Source organism: Zingiber officinale, chromosome 7B (genome assembly GCF_018446385.1).
Source record: "Zingiber officinale cultivar Zhangliang chromosome 7B, Zo_v1.1, whole genome shotgun sequence".
In the NCBI taxonomy this organism is placed as follows: domain Eukaryota; kingdom Viridiplantae; phylum Streptophyta; class Magnoliopsida; order Zingiberales; family Zingiberaceae; genus Zingiber; species Zingiber officinale.
Window position 1 is genome coordinate 114,168,941 of NC_055999.1, and position 24,976 is coordinate 114,193,916.

Sequence of the window (24,976 nt, forward strand, 5' to 3'; positions counted from 1 at the left end):
CCACCATTCAAGTATTTTTCGTGGCTTTGTCGTTTGTATAGGGTAAAATATTCATACGCCTTTCATTTTCATCCTTTCACGGTTTATTAGTATTGATAAAATATTGAATTTGGCAAAATTTGAAATAACATATTTTAAATATTTTTTAAATAATATTTTATTATTTTTTCTCGAAACTGGTGAACTTCTATTATTATCCTTCCATACCGCACTGCTAATCCAGGATCAAGTCCTGGTACATTTTTTGCTATTTTTTTGTGTGCAAGGTTCTTTTAAATGGCATTCCAAGAAGGATTCTGCACCGTCCGACCGCCGCTCTTTTCTGGCGAGGACTTTGAATACTGGAAGAACCGGATGGAATACCACCTCAAGACGCAAGTCGAGATGTGGATCATCATCCAGACCGGACTCGAACTTCCACGTGACGAGACCGAAGAACTTATCTCATGCATCAACTGGGATTCTAGCACAATGAAAAAAGTTGAAGCCGATGCCAAAGCAACCTGCATGCTACAATGTGGCCTAACCAATGAAGAACTGAACCCCATCGGCCCCTTCGCAAGTGCAAAAGAGTTGTGGCAAAAGTTGATGGAACTACACGAGGGCACTTACGACGCTCAAGTAAGTAAGCATAATTTAATAAATGATTTATTTGAATTAGATGAGCAGAATAATACTACTTCGGCCGAGGAAGGTATTACGATGGTTGCAGGTACAAGTAAGACAGAGGAAAATATATGGTCCGAGTCTTCAGATGAATCCGGGTCCGACGAAGAAGAACCGACGAGCTTCCTCGCTCTACCAGTACTAGCAACCGTGGTGGAAACTGAGTCCGAGTATGAGTCAGAAACCGAGAACGAATCAGGGACTGAGTATGATCGAAGCCACGAATCCGCATTCGTTTCCGAAGGACCAAAACCCACTGTAAGTTCACTACTCGCAGAATTTCAATTAGATAACTTGCATGAATTATTACCTTACTTAGTAAAAAAAGTTGGCTAAATCCAACGTCCGGGTTAAGTCACTCCAAAAGGAGGTAACAACCCTTAAGGAAGCGACTGACTCGAGCTCTTTAACTGAGTCAGTTCAAATTGGAAGTTCAACTCAAGTCCAACAACTTGAGGAAGAAAATTCTAATTTGAAAGCTCAAATTAAAGAACTCAAGGACACGTTGGAACGGTTCACCTTGGGCTCTAAGAATCTGGATCTGATTCTTGGAAAACAGCGAGCCGTTTACAACAAAACTGGTCTTGGATTTAAAACTAAAATAAAATACAAATCATATTTATCGCTAGTTAATAGAAATAATAGAAAAATTGTCCAAGCATGGGTGCCAAAATCCAACTTGGTTAATCAAGTTGGAACTGGTCACTATTGGGTCCCCAAGGATCAAGTCTATTACCTTGATAGACCATATCGAGGCTATGATCCAGGGGAAGCTAATAGGAAAACAATATTAAGAACATAATTCAAATTAATATTCAAATTAAATTTGAAATTAAATTCAAAATTCAATTAAAAATTTTAAAATTAAATTAAATTCAAAATTTAATTCGAAATTAATTCAAAATTAAAAGTAAATTTCAACTTAAGTTAAATAAAAATAGATGGAGGATCCAGACTCGCTGGCACTCCCAACTGAACTACCCGACAGGGTAACTGAACCTAATCTACCCGAAATGGGTAAAACAAGAGTAGATTACCCGACTGGGTAATTAAGGTTAGATCAAAACGGGCTAGGTTTAACTTGACCCACAGTACTGGTGAAGTTTTTGGATGATAGTACGTTAGGGAAGCTTGGGCATCGCATGTCTAGGAAGATATGGCTTCGACCTGGTGCATTTGGCCAAGTGGAACTGACCGAAGCTACCCTTAAATGGATCCTAACTAGTTAGACCAAGGTTTAGTATTAAGCTCAATGGGTAGGACTATTTGGAAACCACGAAGGCATGGTTACTTTAATGAGTTCCTTGTGACTCACCATAGCCCAGAAGTTTATCCAAAGAATGCTTACTTGTTGAACCCAAAGCTAAACCTGAATCTAACACAAAAGTTAAACCAGACCCTAAAATTCAACCATAGTTCATCTCACACCAATTATAGGGTTCCCTGATTGAAAATTTAGATCGGGTGAGATGACTAGGAAATTAAAATTGACTTAAATCAAGTTAATTCGACTAAATTACTTTCAAAATTATTTCAAAATCTTTAAAACTTAATTTCAAAATTCTTTTAAAATTTATTTGAAAAATCCTTTCAAAATCATTTCAAAATCTTTAAAACTTAATTTCAAAATTCTTTTAAAATTTATTTGAAAAATCCTTTCAAAATCATTTCAAAACTTAATTTCAAAATTCTTTAAAAATTTATTTGAAAAATCTATTCAAAATATTTTCAAAATCTTTAAAACTTAATTTCAAAATTCTTTTTTTGAAAAATCATTTCAAAATCAATTCAAAACTTAATTTCAAAATTATTTTAAAATTTATTTGAAAAATCTTTTCAAAATCATTTCAAAACTTAATTTCAAAATTCCTTTAAAATTTATTTGAAAAATCTTTTCAAAATCATTTCAAAACTTAATTTCAAAATTCCTTTAAAATTTATTTGAAAAATCTTTTCAAAATATTTGCAAAATCTTTAAAACTTAATTTCAAAATTATTTTAAAGTTTATTTGAAAAATCTTTTCAAAATCATTTCAAAACTTAATTTCAAATTTCCATTAAAATTTATTTGAAAAATCTTTTCAAAATCATTTCAAAACTTAATTTCAAATTTCCATTAAAATTTATTTGAAAAATCTTTTCAAAATCAGTTCAAAACTTAATTTCAAAATTCCTTTAAAATTTATTTGAAAAATCTTTTCAAAATCATTTCAAAACTTAATTTCAAAATTCCTTTAAAATTTATTTGAAAAATATTTTCAAAATCTTTAAAACTTAATTTCAAAATTCTTTTAAAGTTTATTTGAAAAATCTTTTAAAAATCATTTCAAAACTTAATTTCAAAATTATTTGAAAAATATTTCAAAATCATTTCAAAACTTAATTTCAAAATTCCTTTAAAATTTATTTGAAAAATCATTTCAAAATCTTTAAAACTTAATTTCAAAATTCTTTTAAAATTTATTTGAAAAATCTTTTCAAAATCTTTAAAACTTAATTTCAAAATTCTTTTAAAGTTTATTTGAAAAATCATTTCAAAATCATTTCAAAACTTAATTTCAAAATTATTTGAAAAATTATTTCAAAATCATTTCAAAATTCCTTTAAAATTTATTTGAAAAATCTTTTCAAAATATTTTCAAAATCTCTAAAACTTAATTTCAAAATTCTTTTAAAGTTTATTTGAAAAATCATTTCAAAACTTAATTTCAAAATTATTTGAAAAATCATTTCAAAACTTAATTTCAAAATTATTTTAAAATTTATTTGAAAAATCATTTCAAAATCTTTAAAACTTAATTTCAAAATTCTTTTAAAATTTATTTGAAAAATCTTTTCAAAATTATTTCGAAATCTTTAAAACTTAATTTCAAAATTCTTTTAAAATTTATTTGAAAAAATCTTTTCAAAATCATTTCAAAACTTAATTTCAAAATTATTTTAAAATTTATTTGAAAAATCTTTTCAAAATCATTTCAAAACTTAATTTCAAAATTATTTTAAAATTTATTTGAAAAATTAATTTCAAAATTATTTCAAAACTACTTTAAAAATTATTTGAAAAATCATTTGTAATATCCTCTGAAAAATTAATTTCAAAACCCTTTTCAAAAGTTATTAAATTCTTTTAAATTCTAAACTCAATTAATTTTTAAATCTTCAAAATAATTGTCACTTATTTGGAATTCTAACTGATATTTTTAATGTTGTAAATTAAAGTAAACTCCATCTCACACTTACTCATATGCTAAACATGCTTGTTAATCTAGAATGACTGAGATGGAAAATTAGGAAAATAATTTTTTAACCTCTCATGCTTGAACTCCTAAACTCAAAAATTTATTAAGGCATTAATTAAGGGGGAGTGATTTTGAGTCGTTTTAAAATTAGTTTTTCTTTAAAACTTTTAACTTGACCTTCAAATTAAAAACTATTTTTGGCATATCTTCGAAAATTCAAGCTATTTTTAACTTAGCTTTAAAATTAAAATTATTTATGACCTGACTTTTAAATTATAACTTCTCTATAAGCTAAATGTTTTCAAAGCTGAGTACTTAATTAAGTTTTCTCTAACTAAACTTAGTTAAATTATTTTCTAAACTTAGCTATTTGGCAAGATATTTTCTCAACGCAATCATTTTTATGCTGAAAACATAGCTAAGTATTTTCAAATATAGCTAAATATTTTTTAAAAAAACATTTAGCTAAGTACTTTTTAAAGTGTTTAAAACAAAAAAAGAAATTTAGCTAAGTATCTCTCAAAGCAATTGTTTTCAAATGCTAAGTTCTGCTGAAAATGCTAAGTATTTTCCAAAGCATTCTCAAAATTTCATCAAAACAATTTTTTTTTTTAAAAAAAAAAACTAAATCTTTTTGAAATCACAAAAATTTGCTAAGACAAAATAACTTTATCTCAGCTAAAAGTATCTCTCAAACTAAAGGAAGAATTTTGCTTTCAAAATTATGATTTCACCTATCTAAAAGTCTTACAAGAAAAACTAAGTGTTTATCAAAAGTAAATTAAAAGATTGGAAGATAAGATTGAAAATTATCTTTGAAAGTTAAGCTAAGGCCCAGATTTTCTTCACTCTCTTGGGTATTTTTGATATATGGCAAAGGGGAAGAGTAGAAAGAAATTCAAAGAATATTATAAATTAAAATTAAAACAAAAATTTTGTTGTGAATGTGCCTATGCTTTATTTATGCCTGTGCTTATTTATGCGTATCTTTATTTCATTTTTACTTAACTTTGAATTTCGGTTGTCATAATCAAACAGGGGGAGATTGTTGGTGTAGTAAGCATCCGACGATCGAACCTCAGTTTTGATAATGGCAAAGGGATTCAAAGTTAAGATTCCTTGTTATCTAACGTGGTTATATAAGGTTTCAGGAAAGTCCTAACTGCGGTTAGGCAAGGGAAAATCCTAAGGGGGGGTAACCTTAGGTCCTAGGGGGCGGTAACCCTAGGTGAAGGAAAATCCTAAGGGGGGGTAACCTTAGGTCCTAGGGGCGGTAACCCTAGGTGAAGGAAAATCCTAAGGGGGGGAAACCTTAGGTCCTAGGGGGCGGTAACCCTAGGTGAAGGAAAATCCTAAGGGGGGGCAACCTTAGGTCCTAGGGGGCGGTAACCCTAGGTGGAGGAAAACCCTAAGGGGCGGCAACCTTAGGTCCTAGGGGGCGGTAACACTAGGTGGAGAAAAACCCTAGGGGGCGGTAACCCTAGGTCCTAGGGGGTGGTAACCCTAGGCGGAAAGTCCAGTCGGTCTGGAGGACCGGACTGGCAACAGAATAGTAGGCGTCGGGTCGACCTAGGGTTTCCGGTTGGAAATCCGAAGTCAGACCCGGACAGTCCGGAGACTGTCATAAACATTCTTTTATTATTCATATTATTATTTTGTGCTAATTTTGTGTTGCAGGATATTGTTTGGGACTAACAAGTCTTGCAGGTACAAAATAAGGTAGTTTTCCCTCGGATGAACAGTGTCCGAGGCGCCTCCATGGAGGCGCCTCGGGTGCAAAGGATGAGCTGGCTGCGAAGCACCGTTGGAGGCGCCTTGAAGAAGGCAGAAGGCGCCTTGGAAGGCACCTTGAGTGAGGTTTAAGGCGCCTTGAATGGATGAAATTCGACCAGGTCAGATTTGATCCACGCGGAAGACCAGGCAGCATGGAGGCGCCTTGAACACCCTTTATAAGGGGGTTTCGACCAGCACTTCCACACAACAAATACTAAGTGATCTCTCATCAACGTGCTGCTCCAAAAGACGTTCCGAAGTGCTGCTACAAGTGCCCGACGACCCGAAGCTTCAGATTTAGCATTTCTTGTTGTCGGTATAATACTTATAGCTTTTAATTGTACTCATAATTGTAATCTTTTAACGAGCTTATAGTTGTTACCCACCGGAAGCGATCAAGTATCGCGGGCCTTCGAGTAGGAGTCGTCACAGGCTCCGAACAAAGTAAATCTCTGTGTCCTTCTGTTTGTGTTTGTCGTTCTTTATTCCGCTGCGTATTTTAATTACTCCGATAGTTTTGCGATTCGAAATACAAAATAGCCGCGAGCGCTATTCACCCCCCCTAGCGCGGTCTCGATCCAACAAGTTGAAGTTTAGGTTGAGGTTTGCATTCAAATTTTGATATTTGAATCTCAAAACTTTAAATTTTTTTGTTTCCTAAAGGTTTAAGAATTCCAAGTCATTGTTGGTGTAATGGCAGAAGTTTGAAGCATGTCTTTAGGGGGAGTTACTCTTTAAGGACATGGAAATTATTTTCCGAAACCTTTGAAGGTGGTTAAACATTCGTTTAGAAAAATGCTCAAGGTTGAGCATTGAAAAATAATGGAGAGTGGATATCTTCATTGTGGAGTTATGGATGCTCTAAGATGAGCATCATAACATGAAGTAATGCTCAAGGGTGAGCATTTGATACAGTGAAGGGTATGAGACCTTCATTGTTGAAATGATGAGTGCTTCAAGATAAGCAGTAATGCTCAAGGATAAGCATTTGGATACAGTGAAAGGTATGGGACCTTCATTGTGGTGCTGTGAACAACGAATGAAGTTGTGAACAACGGTGAGTAACTCTTCAGGGGGAGAGTTCTTGTTGTTGTGTGCCAATAGGGGGAGGATGTAGAGGTTGAGTTAGGCCTTCATTACCTAAAGAGAGAATTTACCCTCTAGGAAAGGGGGAGAATGTAGGAAACTTTCATTCATACTTTGGCATGAAAGGAAGTTGAGGTTATGGGATTAGTCTAACTTAAAGGTATTGTCAAACATCAAAAAGGGGGGGATTGTTGGTGCAATATCCCCTGGGTTAGATTGACCAGGTTGACTAAGCTTGAGTGGGTTCAAGCTTGAGTCTTGATGTTTGGATTTCGATGTTTGACAATACATGAAGATTGCAGATGCAATCGTCCATTTGGGGAGATTGTTGATACAATTCCCCTCTGGTCAAGGTTGACCAGTTAGACATGAAGAAGAGTCAAGTAGGTCAAAAGATTGATTGGATACTTGACTGGGAAAGTCCCGATGAGTGAAGCCGGGCAGTGGGAAAATCTTGGTGAGTGAAGTCAGGTGAAAACCCTAGTGAGTGAAGCTAGGTGAAAGTCCTGGTGAGTGAAGTCAGACGTTTGGAAAATCCTGGTGAGTGAAGTTAGGAGAAAGCCTTAGTGAGTGAAGCTAGGCAGGTGAAAGTCTTGGTGAGTGAAGCCATGTGAAAACCCTAGTGAGCGAAGCTAGGTGAAAATTTTGGTGAGTGAAGCCAAGAAGATAGGAAGTTCTAGTGAGTGAATCTAGGCGGATGGGAAGTTCTAGTGAGTGAAGCTAGGCAGATGGAAAGACCTGGTGAGTGAAGTCAGGCACGTGAAAATCTAGGTGGGTCAAGGTTGACCAGACATCTGGTGTTGGAAAGTCCAAGTAAGTCAAAAGGCTGACCGGATACTTGGCACATGGAAATCTAGGTGGGTCAAAGTGTTGGATCAAGATGCGCTAGAGTAACATAGAGGAATAAATAAACAAACACACAAGAGACGTCAAGATTTATTTGGTTTGGAGCCTTGGGCGACTTCTACTCCAAGGCTCACGCTCGTTAAGCATTTACTTTGGGCAACAACTATATCGCACAAAAAGATTACAAAGGATGATTACAAGTAATGCAAAAAAAGCTATATCGATAACTAAAATACTGAAATTGAAGCTCCGGGTCGTCGGGGTGTTGCTACAGCACTTCTGGATCGTCTTTAGAGTAGTGCACAGCTGAAGGATTGCTTGAGAATTGATGTCCCGAGCTGCTGGTCGAGTGCTCCTTATAAGGGATGTTAGAGGCGCCTCAAAGCCCCTTGAGGGCGCCTCCATTAGCCGAGTCAGTCGTGCGAATAAGCTGAGAATAAGTCCTCGCTAATCCTCTTGAAGGCACCTTCATACACCTTGAAGGCGCCTCCAATGCCTTCCGAGGCGCCTCAAAGCACCATGAGGGCGCCTCCAGCCTGCCATCCGAGGTGCCTCAAGCCTTCATGAGGGCGCCTCCGATGTGGCTTCCTGCGCAGCTTCTGCCTTGCACCCGAGGCGCCTCTAAACTTCATGAGGGTGCCTTGGGTACTGTTCATCCGAGGCATAAGGTGCTCTTTTATTCCTGCAAAATATGTTAGTCCACAAAACACCAACATATCCTGCAAAACAAAGTTAGTACATAATAAATATAATAAGAGAAACATTCTGACACTCTCTGAACTGTCCGGTTCTAACTTCGGATTTTCGATCGGAAACCCTAGGTCGAACCGACGCCTACTGTTCCCTCCGCGGGGAACGCGCCCTCACCTACTCCACTCAGGAGAGCATACCTGATGTTAGTCTGGTCCTCCAGATCAACTGGACTTTTCGCCTAGGGTTACCACCCCTTAGGACCTAGGGTTACCACCCCCCTAGGACCTAAGGTTACCGCCCCTTAGGGTTTTCCTCCATCTAGGGTTACCACCCCCTAGGACATAAGGTTCCCGCCCCTTACGATTTTTCATCACCTAGGGTTACCACCCCCTAGGATTTTCCACCTGTCTAATCACAGTTAGGACTTTCCTGCAAAGCTCAATCAATATATCATATAACAAAACAATTTAACTTTGAGCCCTTTGACATAATCAAAACACAGGTTCGATCGTCGAATGCTTCCCGCACCAACACAAGATTGTCCGGACACCTGGTATAGGATAGTCCAAGTAAGTCAAAAGGTTGACCAGATACTTGGCACGAGAAAATCCAGATGGGTCAAGGGTGACCAGACATCTGGTTGAAGTCCAAGTGGGTCATGGATGACCGGACACGTGGTACGAGGCAGTAAGTCCAAGTGGGTCAAGGTTGACCAGACATTTGGCACGAGGAGAAAAATTCAAGTGGATCAAAGGGATTGACCAAACACTTGGTGAAAAACCCCTAGCAGGTCAAGGGTGACCGAATGCTAGGCATGATATCCGAATAGGTCACGATTAATCGGATGTTGGTTTTGGAGAACCTTGGACTTGATTGAGGTAAGTCAAAAGTGGGTCAATCAACCAACTAATCGATTGAACCGTAGTCCAATCGATCAGTTGATCGATTGGATGTGTGTCACGAAGAGGAATGGCCCAATCGATCGGTTGATCGATTGGGAGCTTATATTGCACGCACAGAAGCGGTCTCAATCGATCAGCAGATCGATTGGGCACCTCCAATCGATTGGGGGACTAGAAATCGTAGATAGTGGTTGAATCGATTGGTCAATCAATTCAGGCAATTTTCAGAGAACACAGAGACACTCTGAATCGATCGACCGATCGATTCAAAACCTCTCCAATCAATTGAGAGTCATTTAATCGATTGGGATCCGATCGTTACGCACGTTATAACTGTTGGCAAGAGTTTTCCTCCGCAGATGTTTGACTCCACTCTCAGTGATTCTTCTCTACCGAGCTCAATGACACATTCCAATTCTTGAAGGGTCTTGGAGTGAAGTGCAGTTGCATTCCCAAGCATCAAGAGACATTCCCAAAGAAGAAGAGAGCATAAGTGTTGTAAACCTTGTAAGGTTTGTGCTTGTATTTCTTCTTGTTTTGAATTGTATGCGTGTGTGAGTCTTGTACGAGATTTCTCCACCTCCGGTAGTTACCGAGAAGGAGTATTTTATTGGTGGAGTGAGCGTCGTGTGTGGATCCTTGGATTACTCACCTCTTCTTAAGGTGGATACCAAGTAAATCTACGTTGTTAGCATTGGAGCTTGCTTCGTAGTCTTTTTCCGCTGCATATCATCACTAAGAAGCAAGCAACGAGACGCGCGACGAGCTATTCACACCCCCCCCCCCCCCACACCCACCCCTTTAGCACATTTCGACCCTGACATACTTGCCATTGATATAAGTTTTAACAGGTCATAGAGGACTAGATGTTAGGCATGTGAGTGAAGTCTTGACAAGTTATGAGGGATTGGATGTTAGGTATGAGAGAGGAAGTCCTGACAAGTCATGGAGGATTGAATGTCGGGCATATGGTTGAAGTCCTAATAGGTCACGAGAAGTCCAATGTTAAGAATATGAATGGAAGTCCAAACATATCAAGGAGTACTGGATGTTTGGCAATAGTAAAGTCCTGACAAGTCAATATTGATCTGATGTCAGGTAGTGGGTGAAATCTTAGAGACGAGGAGTCTTTAGTCAAAGAAAATCCTTATAGATTAAGGTCAATTCGATACTAGATAAGGATAAGTTTCTAGGAAGTCAAGGTTGGCATGTACTAGTTATTTGAGGAAGTCTCAGAGACATTGGGATCTCTTGACAACAAAAATTTAGAGTGAATATTTTTCAACAATGTGAACAATATCAGTCGACTATGTACCATAGTTGACTACAGCATCAGTCGACTATATGGATAGTATCAATTGACTAATGTAAATAATATTTTCAACATCACCATGAATGATATTTTCATCTTGAAATCGAATAAAATTTTTCTAAGTTGACTATTACAATTGATTGGTGACCAAGATGTTAAGCTGGAAAGAATCATTGCATAGACAAAAGTCAAACAATGTTTGAATTTTGGAAGATCATTCATCTAACAAAGTGTAGGTAATCAACTGATGAATAACAACCAGCCCTATGAAAGAAGGTTTCATGAAGATTTCGAGACAATAGATTCTTGAGATCATGGGCGAGTGTTGTTGCATTTGAGAGCTTTAAGGGAGTAATACAAAGAAACAAGCAATTGAGAAAATAAAGTTTACATTGTGTAAAGTCATTTATTTGCATTGTATTCATTTTTTACTTTATCTTTATACTCTTGGTTGTATTGCTTGTAAGAACATGTCTTGTAAGATGCTTCTCGGCCTCCAAAAAGTGTCGATAAGGAGAAAGATAATGGTGGTATCACTAGAACTCTAGACCTTGGAGTAGGAATCAGAGGTTCCGAACCACATAAAATCTAGGTGTCTTGTGTGTGTTTGCTGTTGAGTTTTATCTTTTTATTTTCCATTGCACTAACAACTATAGATAAGTATATGATCAACGATCAAAATTTAATATTCCAAAGGCTAGTAGTCGCCCGTGATTTACCGCCTCCGTGTTGGCCCTGAGATGGGTTGGCGGAGGCACTAGGGGTGAGCATATTCGCTTTTTGCCACCATGATCAATGATCAAATCAATATTTGTTATTCAACCCCTCCCTCTTTAGTATTTTTTATATTACTACAATCAAATATCCTAACAAAAAGAGACATGGTGGTGATGTCTTGAAGGTACAGCCTTGTCAAATGAGTTGTCATCCCATGTTCAAATAGAGCTAGATGTTTTCTTGGTGGCAAAAGGCGAATACGCTCGCCCCCAGCGCCCCCGCCAACCCGTCCCAAGGCCAACACGGAGGAGGTAAATCACGGGCGGCTACTAACCTTTGGAATAGTGATTAGCACATAAGGGAGACATTTACCTCGGCTTTGTCAAGATTCAAACCCCAGACCTCATGGTGGCAATACCTCATGCGCTAGCTACTACACTCATCCGAGGGGACAAGTTAGATGTTTTCTTGCCTTGGTGGATGGTGTTTCATCTCTTAATGAATCAGATCAATCATCCTAAGTGGCTTTTAATGTTTTTTTCATTGTCATTCTTCAACTCATGGAAATCACTCTTGTATTATCCTTTTTGTGATATTCAAAACATGCTACGTTATCAATGGATTTTTTTCCCATTCTTTGAAGCTTTATTTATAAAAGCTCTCTCGATATATTTTTTCTATTAAGTTGATTGTTTCTTTTCATCATTTTTCTTACATAGTTTTTCAACTCATTTTTTAAATCCCAAGATACTTTTTATGCATCTACCATGGATGTCAAAAGTGAGATTTAGGTAAAGCTTTTAAAATATACTTGATGGCGTTCTTTTTTGCCCACTCAGGCTCCTCCTCTTCCTTTGCCTTTAGGGAGGAAACTTCTATCATCCTTCGGCATGCTCCCGGTGGCCTAGGAGTCAACGCTCATCAATGGGGGGTCGGCGTTGCTTATGCGACCCCTCCAATGATCAAGTCAGTGCTAGGCTAAAAGATGAAGCTCACAAAAACATGAGAGAGATAAATATTCAATAGAGAGATTATTGGTAGAGAATAGTTGCCTCAGCACACGATAAGGAAAACCATCGTACCTTCACTTACCTCCACCGATCATTATATAGCTGATGGAAGGGAATCTCCACGTAGGATGTCACATGCCCACCAACTATCCTCTAAAAGACAGTTAGGACACAAAAATAGGGGCATCCGTTAAACTATACCCTTCACATGGTCTGCCGAAATCTCCACGTAAGATGTCACATGCCCACTAGATATCCACTTGAGAGGCTATTAGGCACCAAGGGAAACAACCACTGAGTCATACCTTTGAGAATCTCCACCTAGAATGGCATGTGATCGCTAGTAGTCTGTCTGAGGGGTAGTTAGGGCACCAAAGGAGACAACTATTGAATCGTACCTCTAACAAGGTTGATCTGGGAGTGAAGCTGATGTTGGTGCAACATTCCTCAGGTCAAGGTTGACCTGGTTGACCAAGCTGAGTCTTGGTTTGAGTTTAGATGTTTGACAATAAGAAATTGATTGAAGAAGAGTCAAGTAGGTCAAGGTTGACCGGATACTTGACTGGGAAGTCCTAACTGGGATGTTAGGTAGAATGGAAGTCCTGGTGAGTGAAGCCAGGCAGAAGAAAAGTCCTAGTGAGTGAAACTAGGCAGATTGAAAATCCTGGTGAGTGAAGCCAGGTGAAAGCCCTAGTGAGTGAAGCTAGGAAGATGGAAAACCCTAGTGAGTGAAGCTAGGTGAAAGTCCTGGTGAGTGAAGCCAGGCAAGGGAAAATCCAGATGGATCAAGGATGATCGGACATCTGGTGTTGGGAAGTCCAAGTAGGTCAAAGGATTGACTGGATACTTGGCACGAGGAAATACAGATAGGTCAAAGGGATTGACCAGACATCTGATGGAAGTCCAAGTAGGTCAAGGGAGTGACCAGATACTTGGCATGAATAGAAAAGCCCAAGTGGGTCAAAGGGATTGACCAGACACTTGGTGGGAAGTCCTAGCAGGTCAAAGGAGTGACCAGATGCTAGGCATGATGTACCAATAGGTCAAGGTGGCCGGATGTTGGTTTGAGAGGCTTGGGACTTGGTTTTGGGCAAAAACCAGGAGATGGATCGATCAGTGGATCGATCCAGGCCTTTCCTAAGTGAACAGAGAGCCTCTGGATCGATCCGTGGATCGATCCAGATGTCCCAATCGATCAGTGGATCGATTGGGACGCGGCTGCTTCGCACGATAAGCGCTGGATCGATCCATGGATCGATCCAGGCGTTTTTCCCAGAGCACAGAGGCGCTCTGGATCGATCCGTGGATCGATCCAAAGCCTCCCTGATCGATTGGGAACATTCAAATCGATCGGGATCCGACCGTTGCGTCGGGTTTATAGCCGCAGGCGAACGTTGTCTTTGGCATCTCTTCACCGATTCACTCCAGATCTCTCGCCAGCTCCTCCACAGCACTCACAAAGCTCAGATCGCCAGTTCTTGAAGGATCTTGGAAGTTCTCCAAGTCAAGAGGCGGATCAAAGCCAAGAAGAGAAGCTAGGGTTAGGGTTTATACTCATTGTAAGCTTGTAAACTTGTATTTCTTGTATCCTTTCCCTCTCTTCTTGTATTGAGTCTTGTAGGGCTTCTCCGCCCTTGGTAGTTACCATAAAGGAGAGTTTTATTAGTGGAGGGTGTGTGTGTTGGTGTGGATCCTTGGATTAGTCACCTCCTGTGAGGTGGATACCAAGTAAACCAACCGTGTTAGCATTGTGTGATTGTTTGTGTATTTTCCGCTGCCATATCTTTGAAGAAACAAGCAACGCCGAGCACCGAGCGAACACGACGAGCTATTCACCCCCCCTCTAGCTACTTTTGGTCCTAACAAGTGGTATCAGAGCGAGGCCGCTCTTCACCGGAATCACCGCCGGAAGGGGCAAACATAACAAGCAAAGCTAGAGGGTGAAGAAGTTGGAGCAAATTCATCAAAGTCAAAGAATTCAAGAAGCTCAACTTCAAGATGCAATTCCAAGATGGACTTGGATTTGATACAAGGGTGGCTCCACCATACACATCCACAAGCTTCGATTCTTGGAGATCAAGAATTGAAAATTTCTTGATGATGGAGATAGAGCAATGGTTTGCTCTAATGGAAGGTTTTAAGGCTCCAAGGAATTCAAAGGGCAATGTTCTCAAAAGGAGCAAATGGAGCCAAGAACAAATCCAAAGATGTGAGGCAAATGACAAAGTGACCAAGCTTTTGGTCAATCTATTGCCGAGCAACATCTTGGAGAAAATTGGAGAAGTTGAAGATGCCAAAGAGTTATGGAGCAAATTGGCCAAGCTTCATGAAGAGATCCCCTCCACTGTACAAGAGCAAGAAGTATCCAGAGAGGGTGACTTTTTGGAGCAAGACCAAGAGGAGGACTCCGAGGTTGAGAGATGCTCAACCTCCGAAGAAGAGGAAATCCAAGAAGCTTTATCCTCAAGGGAATGCAACGAAGGGAACAAGGAGGGAGCATACTCCTTGTTTCATATTCAAGATGATGAAGCCTCCACTTCTAGGATTGAGGGGGAGCAATCCTTGGTGACGCCGGATCAAGAAGAAGGAGAAGCTTCTACATCCGGGTCAAGAGACGAAGAGAAGGAAGAAGATTCTACCTCCACAAGTCAAGAAAAATCAAATGGAGGAGAATCAAGGTCCGATCAAGAGGAAGCTTCTACCTCCGGATCCAAAGGAAAAGATGTCACCCCTACAAGAAAAGGTATAAATATTTTAATTAATAATAAAAATCATATTATATGCTTTGAGTGTAGGGAACATGGGCACTACAAGAGCAAGTGCCCTAAATTGGCCAAGAAGAAGGGTCAAGTGGCACAAAAGGGCAAGGTGAAGCCCAAGGAGACCACCCTCGGGACAAAGAAGAGCAAAGAGCACATTGTGTGCTTCTTGTGTCAACAAAAAGGGCATTATCGAAGTCAATGCCTCAAGGGGAAGAAGATGGTCAAGGCTCAAGGAGGCATTAGTCAAGGGGGAGCCTCCAAGGTAAAGAAGAAGGTAACATTTATTGAGCCTACTCCTTTACATTATGGTAAAAAGCATGATAGTTCTAATTTTTATCATTTTAATGCGATTTACCATAAGAATAGGAAGCATGAGGGCTTTAAGAAAAAACATGTGGCCCTACATGCCAAAACTATCCAACCTAAGGTTAGGAAGGTAGATGGACACTTGGGAAAGAACACTAAGGATAATAGATACAAGCCCAAAAACAAAAATGCTCATGGGTGTAATGAAAAATCAAAATCTAAGGATTTAATGATAGAAAATCAAGTCTTGAGATCAAGACTTGATAAAATGGAAAAGACCCTAAAAAGGATGGAAAATATCCTAAAAGGGAAAAATGAGCATAACCTAGGTTTAGGGGTACAAAAGCCATCCAATGGCCATAGAGGTTTGGGATACAAGCCCAAAGCAAAAAAGGATGTGCCTAGTTATCATAGGGTTCCATATAGCTATGGAACAAACCCTAAGTCTAGAGGTCAAGTCAAAGATACAAGGGAAGATATCCCTAGAAGTATCTTTGAAACCAAAGTGACTCAGACTTCTAAGAAGTCTAAGAAAGTCACTAACAAGGTCACAAGGGAGGCTATCCCTAGAGTTGACCTAGAAAATGTGACCAAGGCTTCTAAGATGCCCAACAAGGTCACTAGAAAGGTATCTAGGGAAGTTATCCCTAGTGAGTACCTAGAGCATCCAAGGAGCACCAATAAGTGTTGGGTTCCTAGGAGCATTTTCTCTACCCCATAAATGGGTTAGAGAGTGTCAACTCCGATTAGAAGGGTAGTTAACCCAACTTTGAGGAAATTGACACTCAAGGAGCATTTTCAAGGTTTTGTTAACCTTTGAAAATGAAATGGAATTATTATTTACTCCTTGAAAGAGTAAAATGTGCCTAATGGTGGAAGAATTGATTTTAATCTTAAATGGCGCATATTGGGAAATTCATAAGAACTACCAAGTTGGGATTTTGGTATGTTCTTAGGAAATTTAAGGCGATCCGAGTCTTAATTTAAAGGTGCTACTCTTGTGAAAAAATGAAATAGGCCAACATTTGAGGATATGCTTATTTTCAATTGGCATGCATTAATCAAGGGAATTAGAAATGTCAATTTAGGTTTTGGCATTTTCTTGAAGCACTTTAGGGCAATCTAGGTTTAAGTTGTAAGTTTAGCTAAGATCTTAAGGATACTTAGATAGTTAATCTAGGTATATTTTATTTATGCTAAATCTTGCCATGATTGTTTGCCCATCATATGCCATGACATCATGTCTATTTTTTTGCATTCATGTTTTATTATGCAAAATCCAAAAATACCATGTCATGACATTCATACATCATGTAGTTATAGGAATTTTTCTTTTGAAAGTTATTTTATTTTGATGTATGCCATAACATTATCATGCATTAGTTTAATTCCTTGTAATTAAGGACAAATGGCATTTAACAACACTTATTAACAAGTGACATCCTAGGTGGATGTCTAATATCTTTAAAATGCCTAGATAGATATGCATGATCCCTAGATTAGGGCAAAACCAAAATCTACATCTCACAAAGACTATAAGGTGACTTGTATATGCTTTAGTGCACATTAGATACAAGTGAGATGTTAGGATGATGAACAAAGCTCAAGATGCTGATTGAGTGCATTCTTTTGAGTTTTTAGATTCATCAAAACACATAGTTATGTGTTTTCCCATCATTGGGAAAGCTAATGTACAAGTCATGTGCATTATGCCCAAGGAACATGATGGGATATTGGTTTTGAAAATGTTTTTAAAATGCTTTTGGAAAACCATGATGAAGGCTATCTTTTGATAGTAATCACCATTGAATAGTTAGACACAAACTTGAAGAAAACGCTAAAGTTTTAGCAAGTTTTCAAGCTTGTGTCAATCTTTGAAAATATGATATATTTTCATAGAAAACCATTTTTCCATGATTAAGTATGCCCTAAATAATGTCTACACGAAATTTTATGATTTTTGGATTTTTGTAGAATTTTCTAGGGGTTTCTGAAGTTGACTGAAATGGAATTTCAGCAACTATCAGAGCTTCGATCGATCCATGGATCGATTGGAGTGCCTGAATCGATCCGTGGATCGATTCAAAAGGCAAGTCTCCGGATCGATCAGCCGATCGATCCAGGTAGTCTGAATCGATCAGTGGATCGATTCAGAAAGGTTCAATCGATTGGAACTCAACTCCAATCGATCCAAGTTGCTGATTTTGGCTGGGAAGGCCTGATTTCAGCATCTTTGAACCTCTTTGAGTCTAGGTAACCATTCCAAACCCCCAAAATACATTTGTATATATACAAAGGGTGTTTTCATGTGAAAACAAGGATGGATTGGTTAAGAAAGGCTTCATTGAAGTTTAGGTTGAGGTTTGTTTCAAATTTTGAGTATTTGAACCTCAAAACTTCTAAATCTGGGTTTCCTAAAGGTTTAGGGATTCCAAGTCATTGTTGGTGCAATGACAGAAGTTTACCACCATGTCTTTAGGGGGAGGGACTCTTTAAAGACATGAAAAATTTATTTTTCATGAACCTTGGAAGGTGGTTAACCTTCTTTAAAGAAAATGCTCATGTATGAGCTTTTGAACTTGAAATGGGGAGTGGATATCCTCATTATTTCAAGTGGGAACTCACGTGGTTAGAAAATGCTCAAGGTTGGGTATTTGTCTACATTGAGGGAGAAGTTAAGGATAAATGAAGGGTATGGGACCTTCATTATCGTGTTGATCACAACGAGTGATGTTGTGAACAACGAGGAGCAACTCTTCAGGGGGAGAGTCGTCAACAAATGGATTTGTTGATGTGTACCCAAAATTGGGGCAAGGGTTGATGTGTGCCCAAAGATGGGTTGATGTGTGCCAATAGGGGGAGAATGAAAGGACCTGTGAATGGGTGTAAGTTAGGCTTTCATTACCTAGAGGGAGTGTGCCCTCTTAGGGGGAGAATGAAGAGCTTAATTTATGTGTTCATCACCTAGTGGCATGAAGATTGAGGCTATAGGATTAGCCTAACTTACATGTGGTATTGTAAGTGTTATTGTGGTATTGTCAAAAATCAAAAAGGGGGAGATTGTTCGTGCAACATCCCTCAGGTCAAGGTTGACCTGGTTGACCAAGCTAAGTCTTGGTTTGAGTTTAGATGTTTGACAATAAGAAATTGATTGAAGAAGAGTCAAGTAGGTCAAGGTTGACCGGATACTTGACTGGGAAGTCCTAACTGGGATGTTAGGTAGAATGGAAGTCCTGGTGAGTGAAGCCAGGCAGAAGAAAAGTCCTAGTGAGTGAAGCTAGGCAGATTGAAAATCCTGGTGAGTGAAGTCAGGTGAAAGCCCTAGTGAGTGAAGCTAGGCAGATGGAAAACCCTAGTGAGTGAAGCTAGGTGAAAGTCCTGGTGAGTGAAGCCAGGCAAGGGAAAATCCAGATGGATCAAGGATGATCGGACATCTGGTGTTGGGAAGTCCAAGTAGGTCAAAGGATTGACTGGATACTTGGCACGAGGAAATACAGATAGGTCAAAGGGATTGACCAGACATCTGATGGAAGTCCAAGTAGGTCAAGGGAGTGACCAGATACTTGGCATGAATAGAAAAGCCCAAGTGGGTCAAAGGGATTGACCAGACACTTGGTGGGAAGTCCTAGCAGGTCAAAGGAGTGACCAGATGCTAGGCATGATGTACCAACAGGTCAAGGTTGACCGGATGTTGGTTTGAGAGGCTTGGGACTTGGTTTTGGGCAAAAACCAAGTGCTGGATCGATCAGTGGATCGATCCAGGCCTTTCCTAAGCGAACAGAGAGCCTCTGGATCAATCCGTGGATCGATCCAGATATCCCAATCGATCAGTGGATCGATTGGGACGCGGCTGCTTCGCGCGATAAGCGCTGGATCGATCCATGGATCGATCCAAGCGTTTTTCCCAGAGCACAGAGGCGCTCTGGATCGATCCGTGGATCGATCCAAAGCCTCCCCGATCGATTGGGAACATTCAAATCGATCGGGATCCGACCGTTGCGTCGGGTTTATAGCCGCAGGCGAACGTTGTCTTGGGCATCTCTTCACCGATTCACTCCAGATCTCTCGCCAGCTCCTCCACAGCACTCACAAAGCTCAGATCGCCAGTTCTTGAAGGATCTTGGAAGTTCTCCAAGTCAAGAGGCGGATCAAAGCCAAGAAGAGAAGCTAGGGTTAGGGTTTATACTCATTGTAAGCTTGTAAGCTTGTATTTCTTGTATCCTTTCCCTCTCTTCTTGTATTGAGTCTTGTAGGGCTTCTCCGCCCTTGGTAGTTACCATAAAGGAGAGTTTTATTAGTGGAGGGTGTGTGTGTTGGTGTGGATCCTTGGATTAGTCACCTCTTGTGAGGTGGATACCAAGTAAACCAACCGTGTTAGCGTTGTGTGATTGTTTGTGTATTTTCCGCTGCCATATCTTTGAAGAAACAAGCAACGCCGAGCACCGAGCGAACGCGACGAGCTATTCCCCCCCCCCCCCCCCCCCTCTAGCTACTTTTGGTCCTAACAGCTGAGTACTTGGGCAGTGACTTGAGTCTGAGTGGGATGTCATAAGATGAAGGTGAAGTGATCGAGAGCAGAGACTAACAAGGGGTGAAGCCAAGTGCTCGGGAAGTGATTTATTTTCGAGTGGGATGTCGTAGAACGAAGGTTGAGTGCTCAGGAGCAAATATTGGGAGAGAAGTCAATTGCTCGGGAAGTGATCTGAGTTGAAGTGAGATGTCATAGGACGAAGGTCGAATGTTTGGGAGCAAAGACTGGTAGAGAAACCGAGTGCTCGGGAAGTGATTTGAGTCCAAGTAGTATGCTGTAGGGAAAAGGCCAAGTGCTCTAGAACAGAGACCAACTGTGAGCGAAGCCAAGTTCTTGGGAAGTGATTCGAGTCCAGGTGGTATGCTGTATGATGAAGGTTAAGTGTTTGGGAGCAGAGACTGGGAGTGAAGATGAGTGCTCGGGAAGTGATCCAAGTCCTAGTAGGATGCCATAGGACAAAGGTCGAGTACTCAGGAGTAGAGACTAGTGTAGGACCGTTAGATTCGATAGAGGGGGGGGTGAATATCGATTCGAAAAGTTGAGTAAAAATACGCAGCGGAAAAGTAAATGAACACAATTATTTTTACTTCGTTCGGAGCCTGTGACGACTCCTACTCGAAGACCCGTGATCCTTGACCACTTTCGTTGGGCAATCACTAACAATTCGAATATAATTACAAAATGAATACAGGGAATGCTAGTGAAACAAAGTAATACCGACAAGGAAATTAACTAAAAACCGAAGGAGCACTTTGTCGGAGCTTTGTTGGCGTCGCAGTAGAGCAGCAGGACCAGCAGTAGAAGAGTTCTCAGATTGATGATTGATTATCTGAAGCTCCTGCCTGGGGCTTCTTTTATATGTTGCTCCGGGTGCCTGGATTCCTTCTGAGCGCCTGGAATGTGACATAGCTGCTCAAACCGTGATGCTCCACGTGGCGACGACTTGGCTGGATATAATTTTCTTTCTGGGCGCCCGGATCCCCTCCGGGCGCCCGGACCACCTTGTTCCAGAAAACTCTCTCTTCCTGCAAAACAAAGTTAGTCCGAGGCAATATATATCCTGCAAGATAGATTGTTAGCATATTTATAATAGTATGAATTAGCACAAATAGTATGACTTAGATTCCATCTTTCCGAGACCGGAATCTAGTCACGATCTCGACTTAGATATCCGAAATGGATCTAAGCCGGATCGACGCCTAATGTTCCCTTCCTGGGAACGCGTCCTCGCAGTCACTCCCCTCCAGTGACTTACCTCACTTACCTGCCAGACGTCCGGTCAGCCCGTCGACCCGTCTGGACTTCTCGCCAAGCGTCCGGTCAGCCCGTCGACCCGCTTGGACTTCTCGCCAAGCGTCCGGTCAGCCCGTCGACCCGCTTGAACTTCTCGCCAACTATCCGGTCAGCCCGTCGACCTAGCTGGACTTCGTGCCAAACATCCGGTCAGCCCGTCGACCTGTCTCGCACACTCGATCAAAGTGTCAGACAACAACAAAACTAACTTAACCTATTTGTCATTCATCAAAACCTAGGTTAGACTGTTAGTGCTACCTGCACCAACAATCTCCTCCTTTTTGATGGAATGACAACCTGGTTAAGTTAGTGAAAGAACGTAAAAAATAGATACATCGGTTTTAAAGTTAGTTTTAGTGTTTTCAATTTGGTTTATCTAACTTAACCGCCTAACCCTCCCCCTTTGGCATTCATCAAAAAAAATAAGGGTAAACAATCATAGTGTAGAGTTACTGTAAAATAATAACAGCTAATCTTGAAAAAATATCTGAGTTTGGTTCAAAATTCAAAGATAAAAGTACAATTTTTAAATCCAAGTAAAAAAAATCAAATTGACTTGGGGGAGACAAGTTGAATTTTGAAAAGTATAAATTTAAAGTTAATCAAGTTTTAACTTTTCAAGCGTGTAAAATTTTTAAATCAGGTTTTTCAACTTTTCAAAAGGTAAATTTTCTTTTCAGGTTTAAGTAACATTTACTTTTCAAAAGGTAAATTTTCAACTTCAATTTTTCAAAACAAAACAAAAATTAAACAAGTAAGATTAAATTTGCCAAAATAAATTTTTAAGGCTAATTTGATAAAAGCTAAATTTGGAAAGTTTAATTTTCAATAGTCAACTTTTTAAATCAGGTTTGAAAATTAGGTGGGATTAAACTTCCAAGTTTTTCAAACACTTAGTTAAATTTAACTTTTTGTAAACTAATGTTCAAACATAAGTTAGTTTTAAAAAGCATTTTTCAAACACACAAAATTTTAATTAATTTCTCCCCCTGAACTTGATACTTAAATTTAACCAGCTGTCTAACCAATTAGGTACTAACTAACTATCAGAAGATAGTAGCTTTCACTTGGTTAGTCAGATTAAGTTGATTATAAGCAGTCAGTGTTTGACTTGACTGATGAACTTAATTTGATTAATATCTGAGTTGTATTTAACGTCCAGACTTATGCTGATGCACTGAAATAAGCATCTTAAGTCCAGACAGTTGGCCTATGCATCTCACCCCTTTCTATGTTTGTCAAACACAAGCAAGGTAAACCTAAGGTGTTGGTGAGATACTCAAAAACTAGTCCTATGGGTACATGCTTTCTAAGGATTCAAAACTAGTCTAAGGCCAAAACTATTTTTGAAAATCTAAAAATGGAAAGTTTTGAAAACAAACAAGTTTAACTTATAATTTGAAAGAATTATTTTTGAAAACAATTTTGAAATTTAAAATTCCTAGTCTATTGAGCACATCCCTAATTTTCGACGTAAGTTGCTAAACTCACTTTCAGGGAGTGGTTTTGTGAAAATGTCTGCTAAATTTGATTTGGACTCAATGTATTTGAGTTCAATATCACCTTTAGTAACATGATCCCTGATAAAGTGGTGTCTAATTTCAATATGTTTGGTTCTTGAATGATGCACAGGGTTCTTGGTTAAGTTAATTGAACTTATATTGTCAATTAATACTTTTACATTTGTGATATTTAAGTTGAAATCTTTTAGAGTATGCATCATCCATAATAATTGTGCAACACATTCGCCTATAGCTATGTATTCTGACTCAGTTGTAGATAGAGCAACACAATGTTGCTTTCTACTAAACCAGCTAACAAGTGATGAACCTAGTAATTGGCATCCACCACTTGTGCTTTTGCGATCTAATTTACATCCAGCATAATCTGAGTCAGAATACCTTATTAGTTCAAAATTATTTGTCCTAGGATACCAGATTCCTACATTTGTTGTTCCTTTAAGATATCTAAAAATTCTTTTAACTTGTGTCAAATGGGATTCCTTAGCACAAGTTTGGTATCTAGCACACATACTAACTGCAAATAAAATATCGGGTCTGCTTGCAGTTAAGTACAGTAGGCTACCTATATAATGTTTTAAGTCAATTGGTTTTCCATTTGGGTCACTGTCTAAGATTGTGTTTATTGCCATAGGTGTTTTTATTTCTTTTGTATTTTCCATTCCGAATTTTTTAAGTAAGTCTTTAGTGTATTTATGTTGATAAATATAATTTCCTTCATTTGTTTGTTTGATTTGTAATCCTAAGAAATAAGTTAATTTTCCTACTAAGCTCATTTCAAATTCTTTTTCCATTAGATTAATAAATTCTTCTAAAAATTCTGAATTTGTTGAGCCAAATATTATATCATCTACGTATATTTGTGCAATAAATATGTCTGTATTTAAAGATTTAACAAACAAGGTTGGGTCAATTTGACCTTGGTTGAATCCTTTAGATGTTAAGTACGATGTTAGTCTTTCATACCATGCCCTGGGTGCTTGTTTAAGTCCATATAAAGCTTTCTTTAACTTAAAAACATAATCAGGGTGTTCTAGACTTTCAAACCCAGGAGGTTGACCTACATAAACTTCTTCTTTAATTAGTCCATTAAGAAAGGCAGACTTAACATCCATTTGGTATAGTTTAAATCCCTTGTGGGCTGCATTACTTAGTAACATTCTAATGGATTCTAATCTGGCTATTGGGGCATAGGTTTCATCATAGTCAAGTCCTTCAACCTGACTAAACCCTTTGGCAACTAGCCTAGCTTTATTTCTAGTAATTTCCCCAGTTTCACTTAATTTGTTTCTGAATATTCATTTTGTTTCTATTATTTTCTTATTCTTAGGTGGTGGTACTAGGTCCCAAACTTCATTACGCTCAAATTAGGCTAGTTCCTCTTGCATAGCTATAATCCAGTCTGGGTCTAGTAAGGATTCATCCACAGTTTTGGGTTCAATTTTTGAAATTAAAGAAATTTGACTTAGGTTTCTAAAAGATGATCTGGTTTGAACTCTCAAGTCTGGGTCACCAATTATTTGATCAGTTGGGTGATTTGGGTTAACCCTTATTGTTCTAGTGGGTTGACTCTCTTGATGTTGTTCCTCTTCTTCATGACTTAGAGTCTGGTTGGTTTCTGGAACAAATTCAGGTGGTTGTGTAAGTTCTAAGTCTTGTTTAGTTTCTTCAAATTTTACATTAGTTGTTTCTTCAATTTTTAAGGTAACCTAATTGTAAATTCTATAGCCTCTACTATTTAGGGAATATCCTACAAAAATTTCATTTTCAATTTTAGAGGAGAATTTTCCTAAGTGTTCTCTTGTATTTAAGATAAAAACTGGGCACCCAAATACTTTAAAATATTTTATATTTGGTTGTTTATTATAAAACATTTCGAAGAATGTTTTGTTATGGGTTTTATTTATTGTTGTTCTGTTCTGTACATAGTGCCCAAAAGTATTTAGGTAGGTTATACTCATTTAACATTGTTCTAGAAGCTTCAAGTAAGGTTCTATTTTTTCTTTCTACAATCTCATTTTGTTGGGGGGTTTTAGGGCATGAGAACTCATGATGGTAACCGTTTTCAAGACAAAAACTATTAAAGTTGTGATTTTTAAATTCTCCCGCGTTGTCACTCCTAATTCTTTTAATTTTAATATCTTTTTCGTTTTCAATTTGTTTGCAAAAATTTGTAAAAATTTCAAAAGTTTCATCTTTATGTTTTAAGAATTTTACCCAAGTAAACCTAGAATAATCATCTATAATTACTAAACAATATAAGTTTCCATTTATAGATTTGACTCCATGGGAGTCAAAAAGGTCTAAATGTAGAAGTTCT